Source organism: Acyrthosiphon pisum, chromosome X (assembly GCF_005508785.2).
Source record: "Acyrthosiphon pisum isolate AL4f chromosome X, pea_aphid_22Mar2018_4r6ur, whole genome shotgun sequence".
NCBI classification, from domain to species: domain Eukaryota; kingdom Metazoa; phylum Arthropoda; class Insecta; order Hemiptera; family Aphididae; genus Acyrthosiphon; species Acyrthosiphon pisum.
This window is the reverse complement of record NC_042493.1, coordinates 48043934-48053328: the sequence shown is the minus strand read 5'-3', so window position 1 is coordinate 48053328 and position 9395 is coordinate 48043934.

Sequence of the window (9395 nt, the reverse complement as noted above, 5' to 3'; positions counted from 1 at the left end):
TTGGATGGCTTGAAACATAAAGCCCCTTATTTGTGTTTTTGGTATTACCACAACAATTCATTTAAATGTATTATTACTTATAACATCCCCTCCCCCCCCCCCCCCCCATTGAAATTTCCTGTGCTCGCTAGTAGCGAGTCGCTACTGCGTGTAGGAACTAACATAGTAACATACCTACGTAACTATTTTTTATCGTGTAGGAATTAACGTATGTAATTTTTACCGGTACTCTCGTGAATTAACTTACGATTCCCTTGCAACCAGTTTACTAGTGTAGCTCTATATTTGTTGGTACCTACCTACTAACATGCTAGGTACTCATAATATAATATATTGGGTCATTATTATAGTAACCTATTATTATTTATTTATCACTCCAAAATCTAGAATCAAACGTCCTCTATAGAAATTACATAAAAATTAAGAAATGCTTTGTATTTTTATTAAATAAATAAATAATAACTATCGTAATAATATGCAGTAGGCTATTGTACTCATTACCTATACGCATTAGTTAGGTCGTTGGTACCTACTATAAAAATAAATAAATCATTATAATTTATAATATTTTTTCCTTCGATATAACACTTTATAATTGAGATTTGAGATACCTAAATAATAGTACAACATAATACTACGTCAAATTGTATGGTTCATTAAAATGAGGAGGTAAATTACGTTATAATAATAAATTGAACCGTTTACAATTTAGAATTAAACAATGATATATTTCTATTATGTGCAATATTAAAATAATAAGTATAAAAAATAATTTGTAAACACAAATTATTATATTGTTTTATTTATTATTGAATTCGGTTTACTTTTGTGCTCTGGGTGAAAATTACCTCAGACAAATAACATTCAGCAAAAGCAACAATAAATAATTTATGGGTTAATGGTTTATTAGTTATATTATTGTCATGACTAATAGCTGGTTTGTATTCAATATGCTTTTACCAAGACTTGGTAAACGTTATTCACATGATTATAAATAAAATAGAAGTATACAAAATAGCTTTATTTTTTCTATTAACATAATATTTTATTTTAAATATAATGTTATGTTATATATTATTATCGACATTACATTAATTTGGATTTTATATTTTTCTAGATAATTTGTTTAATCATTTATAATTAATTAAATACTGAACTATATTACTTTTCCATAATATTTATTTTCATTCAATAATAAAATGATAATTTTAATATAGCAAGCAGCAAGCTGATAATGTTTATTGATTCTATACATTAATTATATATATAATAATTAAAATATGAAACATAAAAGTCACATATGACACATATTGTTAATAAATGTCAGTGTTGATAAAATACTATTTTGTGTTTTACATGAGAGTTAACAATAATCAATTAGTAGATTATATTGTGTCAGAAACTATACTATAATTAAGTCTAAGTGCTCAACATATGAATTAATCATTCCAATTGAATATTATATATATTTAGTTGCGAATTAATTGTAAGTAAAAAAAAAGTTTGTATAACTGGCTTTATAAAACCTAATGAAACTTTTTGACTAACAATGGAGAATCATAGATCGAAAATCAAAACAAAAAATAATTCTTACAAATACAAAACTGATTGATAAAGCCATAATAAAATTATAATAAATATTTAATTGCATTTAATATCATATAGAAAATGGAATTGACCTTTTTTATTTTTAACGTCAGATTGACCTTCTAGAAAAATGTTTATGATTTATATGAGTCATAACTCTTCACATTTATAAATTGATATACTTTTAAAACTTATTATCTAAATGACAGTATGTTCTACTATTTGAGTGTAGGTATATTATTTAAAATTCGTAATATTATATTATTTTTGCTTACAAATTTCAATCATAGACATACAAATAATAATTAAACATACATGCTTTTGAAACAGCAGTAATGCCTATTTAAAATTAATTAATCAATTAGAAGTAATTCCACATCGCACAATAACAATAATCTAGGCAACTCGTACCTTTTTATGGGGTTTTTAAGGTCAAATCCAGTACAGTCTTAACGTATTGTTATAGGCATAATCATAACACATTATGATGATATTATAGTTTAATATAAGTACCTAATAAATATTGCGTTCTACTGATTCTAAAGATTATTATATTGGTTTACGGGTACTTACTAGGTAGATTAGTTGTAGTTCTACCATGACCTAAAACCCCATATTCAAATGTTTTAGATTCTGATTGAAGCGATGAATGTAGGTATTCGTTTTACAATGAAGTTTACATAGAAAAATGAAATTTGGTTTCTGTCATCGCCTTGTAAAGCAGACAAGTTATCGAATCTTCAACATTGAGGGTCGTTTCTGTTACAAAATTGAATATAGTTGGTACTGTGGGAACTCAAAAGTTAAAAATAAAAATACTCTTCATAGTAATATATGGTTAAATGGAATATTTTACAGTTAAAAGATGAATAATCGTAGAAACTATACAGACATTCTTACCAATAATTTATATTATAATTTTCACATGACATGTTATAATTTCGTTATATGTACATACATATTTTTGGGTATTTTTTGGTTTTTAGAAACAGCTATTATTTTGTATTATGAAACAACGGAGTCACTCACTCGCTCGGACATTTTAAACCAAAAATATCCATCGATTTGCTATCTATGTAAAACCATATAACTAGTTCTCGGAGTAAACTAACTTAACCTTACCTCAATGCTCGAAACCTACCCGTTTTACATGGAAAACCGAGGGATTTTTTCGATTTAAATTGTCCAAGCGACTGAGTGACCCGTGGGGTCTTATAATATGTATCTACTATGTTGGTAGTCTCAATAACTGAAAGTACCAATAATTTTTATTCGTGAGAAAAACGAAATGTTAAGTCACATTTACCTATTGGCTATTTATGAGAGTTTCCAGTTCACATTTTGACGTAATTGGATAATATTCAAATGTAAAATAACGATTTCTCTTCAAACAATTTTTGTTATTTAATTTTAATTCAAAATATATTAATATTATCTATATCTATATTAATATAGAAACTTCAAACCTAATACTTAAATTGTCATTTTCTATACATGCTAAAATTTACAAAATAATTCATAGACTTATAGACTATAATAGGCAGGGCTGGGCAAGTTAACGATTTTTTTAACTCGTTAAGTTAAGTTATTTTAAAATAACTAAGTTAAGTTAAGTTAAAAGTTACTCTTATTTTTTTTCGTTAACTCGTTAAGTTAAAAGTTAAATTTGAAAGAAAAGTAACTTAACTTAGTGTAAAGTTAAAATTTGCTTATTTGCAAAAATTAAAAATTACAGACATAATATGGTTTATTAGACAGTTTTTCTTTACGCTCAAGAAAATTACTGAGAAAATTTAAAATGATACTTCAAACTAAAAACACTCGAACTTTGCATTATTCTTCGGACGAAAATTAACTTAATTTAGATATTTTTGAAATAAAATTAACTTGAAGTTAACACGTTAATCTTGAAAAAAAAGTAACTTATTAAATTAAAAGTTAATTTGAAAAAAAAGTAACGAGTTAATTAACTTAATTAATATTAACTTAACGTTTTAACTTAATTTTAACTTTTTACTCGTTAATGCCCAGCCTTGATAATGGGTCTAGACTTATTTTAAGCTTAAAAATGTAATAGGTACGCAAGAATACCTAGTATTAATACCTTTTATTAATATTAATATTAATACAAAACATCTGAGCCTCAATTTTTGTTTATAAACATTTAATCTTCAAGTTAAAATTTTGATGAAATTTAATATTCAAACTAAAAATAACGATTTAGCTAATTTGTTTCTGTTAAAAAATAATACAAATCGTCTTGAAACTTTTGTTTAAAATAAACTACAAATTTCAAAATATTCAAACTAATTTTAAGTTAATTTTACTATTACCTTAATCACACCTTATTACTGTACCTACGCTGTTAGCATTATTGGCGGTATTGCCATATTGAACTTATAACTTACAAGTTGATAATAATAGTATATTAGTAACATTAGTTATACCCATATAATACCTATATGATTATTATATATTTATATTAAAGTAAATAAAAATGTAGTGAAAAATAAAATACAATTAGTTCAACACACCGTATTACTACTTATCTATAATAGACAAATAAATTACAAATAGTAAAATAAATAAATTATAAATTAAAATCTTTAGAGATAGACGTATCTCCTCTCATAATCGATTTCGTATGCAATGATTTATCATTGAATTTAAATTTAACACATTCATTGCAGTGACTAACACAATAGCGAGGGCACTTTATACCTAATATATATATAGCTAGAGTGACTTCCCAGGTTTTTTTATATTGATGTTTTTGCAGAGTACTATATTTGTTGACTGCTGTAATTGGGGACTAATATTAAATTCACAAGAAAATTTATCTATAAATATTCAAAGTTTAGATGAGCGGAGAAGTGGACAAACATTTCGCGGGGTAACTAATCCCGTACCACTCCACTCCGCTCATCATAACTTTGAATATTTATAACTCATAAACTACTTGCTCCAAATTCGATTTTCATGTATCAAAATACTTAGAAAAATATTCTGCTTTGGAATATAAAATTAATATCATATGTTGTCATTCAAAAAAGTAAAAAACTTAAAAATTTATAAGGATAAAAAATATTTAAAAATATAATTTTTTAAGAAAAACATTGTTTTATAAGTGACTTGAAACTATGTAAAAAAACGTTTTCAAAAAAATTTACACTTTTTGATATAATGAGAGTTGTTTGATAAAAGAATCACCCTGTATATTTCTTTCTACTTTTTTGAAATTGGTCCCTCAGACCTTTTAAAATTCTTAATATTAAGAATCTTAAAATATTATTAATATTGATCTACTTAAAAAAATAATTTATAAATTTATAGGAAAGTCGTTTTTGAGGAAACTTTACGGTGAATACCTTTTTAGAATTTTTATCGGATAACCAGGTTATAGAACACAATTGGCAAAACGTTGATATTTTAAGACTAAAAAAAATAATATAATTAATAACCTTTTGGCATGTTATTGACATATTATGTGCACGTGTGGAAGCGCTTCACTATTTCTATTACATTACATTCATACTCTATAATGTTCACTTACTACGTACACATTTACACAACATGCTCAAACAAACTTATAAATTGCCTATATTAAACTCCTTAAAAACCGCTCCATTCGAATCCAACGATGATGTCTGCTGCTGCAAATTGTGGATATCATATTATTATTAATAATGTACCTATACGAGATATTCCGGATATTTGTTATTAATAACCTAATAATTTTTTCGCAATGAACCGATAGGGCCGTTTGAATAACTTTTATTATACTTTGGTGAATACTTGTATACGCAATATACTTATCAAGATAATAAAATATGTTTATGAAAATTAACACTGCCCGAGAAGTTTCCGAAAAACTACAATAGTATCGATCAAGAAATCACCTTCGTAATTCTAATTTTTAAGAACTCTTCAAAAGCGTTAGAGAATATACAATATTCATTGATAAAAAATCTCGGAGAACTTTATTTAAAACAATAATTCTGTATTAAACAATACCATAAAATGTACACGTACGCAGAACTTGGAACTAAAGAAAGCCACAAATTATTATTGATCAACGGAACAAGTGGATCCATGGATTCAAAAGTGGTCCAAAGAAACTATACTAATAACTATCTATTTTAATTTTTAATCAAAATAGAAAATTTGTACCCATTGCTGAGTTAAATACTTACTTTTAGTAAGGACAGTTAGGTCGGAAAATATGTAGGTAACAGACAACAGTTGATACCGTGTTCGTTGATTTCGAAACAGATATACATAATACCATACAATATTTCTGTGGTATTGTGGTTTTCACATGTTTCAGTTAGAGGTTGCATATTCTATTTATGTTTTTCAGTACATTTCCACCGAAAATGTAGGCTATATTTAATAAAAATATTGGTAGGACATCAAATTGCTGTAAATACAAAGGTAAATAAAGAATGTACAAATACTCATCATCTTGACATATAAATAGAATATTTTACTTCATGAAGACATTAAATTGTAGGTATACTTAATAATTAAATTACACAAGTTTTGAAGTAGAAACACAAGGAAATACTTATTATTTATAATTATGTGAGAGACTATGTTTATGGCATATGCCGTGTTTACTGTGGCAGCCTATAATATAAGGTGCCTGGGCTGCCCCTGCAATTTTCGAAAGACGTCAGTCAACCGAGTTTTATGTCAGATATTAAAGTTACAGCTTTTATTAAAAAAAAAATTCTTTGATGCATTATTATAATAAATTAATATTTAGGCGCTTATACTAAGCTTATAATGTTTGACAAAATTAAGTAGAACCTATTTTTATTTTGTTAATAACATGTATTATCGAAGTGATTTCCCGACTTCAGAAAAACCTATACTATATACAGACTTAAGACAGAAGACGGCACTTATTATTGTATATTATTGTTTTATTATTTTTTGATTTGTAGCTAGGTGCTGTAAACCAGGGCTGTATCGATGAAAATATTTAAATTTAAAATTTAAAGGTGGTTACTGAAAATACTGTAGGGTATTAATTGAAAATAGATAATAGTATAATACAGACTTTTTTTAAAATTATATAAATATTTCATTGGGATAGGGAATTTTAAAAAAATTCGGCCTTGGGCGTATATGGATTTTTTTGGTTCTTTAAGGTAGCGTCGGTCATTATCTAGGCTGTTGCTACGGATTAAGTCTAGTCACGCCTATAATTAATGGAACATTTACACTAGGTATTTAACTATTTGAAGAAAGTTTCCTTCAAATTCACACTGACAATTAAATTTTAACTTTTAACATTCTAATGTTATTTGACCGGCTGTCTTCCATTTCAACTATGTATATTATGTACTAATGTACTAGGTACGTAACATAACCATATTTATTTAATAGTTTATTATATTAATTATTTTTTTCCCCGATATTTTGATTAGGAAATAAAAAATGTTTTTTATAATTTACATATTATTGTCTGTTGGCATATTATACTGCATATTTGCGTTTTTTTAGTGCATACGTATGCACATATTTCATTGTTTTTTAGCGCATAAAGTTTCGAGTCCAGGTTATAACTTTTAAATCATTTTTTCTTATAAATGTTACTATGAATGTCCGCAATTGGTGAATGCTACATCCACACCGTTTAATGTCGTCGTACACCAAAGTCATTGGTGAATGTTGGCATATTAATTAGATTTGTACTGTACGATATTATAATACCGATATTATTTAATCTGATCTGATCATACTATCTAGTACTCTACTACCTATCGATATAGTTAAGGTATTGTACAAGTTGATAATTTTTATTACCTCACCCAACTACTCTTATTATACCTGGATATACCGCCCATGCTATGCTGCCTCGCTAACATTTAGTATGAGACCTATTGTCATTCAAGGTAGTTGTATTATGTATATTTTATCGTATACGATTGGTTTGAAAAATAACTAAAACATTTTTTATCGTCATAAAATGGATCCCTAAAATATTTTAGCTGTAGTTTTAGATGTAGTAAATAATGATTTTTATAAATTAGCTACCAAAAATGGTGTTATAAATCAATTATACACCTGGAACCAGTTTTCATTATTTAAAGAAAATTTAATAACAATCACTGATGTATAGGTACAAAATTATCAAAAAATTTTCTTAAGGCAAGCTATTCTGCAACAAATTCATCAATAATTGGTGGGCAAGAGTATACGAGATGTAATTGCAAAACTAAGTGCACCACAAAAAAATGTTGACATTTTATGTAGTACAAAATGTTATAGGTAATAGTTTGTCATTTTGCAATATGTAGAATAATTTTTGTATGTTAAAATAATCATAATTTAAATTAATAATAAAAGTATAATACAGTTTAATATTAAAAATGTATAATTAAACATACTGTTGCTATTTTTTCGTTATTGTCTATAGTGTATAGACAATAGTATAGTATAAATAGTATAATAGTATGTGCGAATATGTACCTATGTCAACCTTAACCAAAATCGTGTTGTGTATGTCAACATTGACCAAAATCCTGATGTAAATGTTGACATCCACTAGTGAATGTCTATATTATTTTAATTTTTCAACATTCTTTAGTTTAGTAGGGCCAGTAGGGGTACCTGTGTTCACCTAGTGAATGTCAGCATTCACCAATATTGAGGACATTCACAGTCATACATGTCTTGTATACATGGAGAAGAATCGAAAATGCCTTTTAAATAACAGCCAAAATGAATACATTCATGATTCATTAAAATTTAAAAATTAAGTTCCCAAATCTGTATGTATTAATTTTTAATTTTTTAAAAGCTCAGCAGATATCCTTGTCTCTGACTGTCATTTTAGTTAGTTAAAAAAAAAAAAAATATATTTTTTTAAAAGGTTCTCATAATAGGTAATGGTTCACTATAAACATTTTCCTGCCCCTAAAATTTGGCACCTGGGGCAGTGGCCCCAGTTGCCCTCCTCCTTAAATGCGCCACTGTAGTAAGTAGGGGCTATGAATCGTGACTTAATTAAAGGCTCGTATATATTGATGTCATTGTACGGGAGACTAAATAAACATGGTACATTGTTACCCATACCTATATTATTATTAATTAGTATCTGCCTAATTAGGTAATACGACTTTATTAGTTTTTATCTATAAAAATAGAACTGATACGAAATTTTTCGTAAATATATTTTTTTTCTTATAATATTATAGGTACTCTACGAACTTATAACTACTTGTATAAAGAATATTTCGATAATATAAAAATTCAAAATTAACTTAAATTGAAATATTAAAAATAATATAAGTTGATTTTAAGTTAACGTAGACACAAATGAGTTAGGTTAAAAAACACATTGACGGGCAATCATGAAAAAGTACTGCTGGAGGACACTTTTGAATTCATATGTAATAGTAGGTACTGCTATACAGTTCTCGAAAACCGACCAAAAATGGACACTACTGCTACAGCAGTGGTTTTTTCAATGGTATTATATGAGAGACCAAGTCTACTGTCCATATGTATATGTCGCATCCACATAGTGAAACTACTCATTTCATGAACTGGCTATCCAGATAGTGAAATTTGTCCAGATCGTGAATTTTGACGAAAATACATTATATGGACATCCATTTCATGAAATGGACATTTCCTATTTTGTGTACTTTGTGTAATTGTTGTAAACAAAATTGTTATGTTATGTAGCAATAAATAATTATATTATATAATAGTATAGTATAGTATAGTCAATTATAGTCAATAAATTATATCATGGTACATTATTACATTATTTTAATTTTCAAAAACCATAC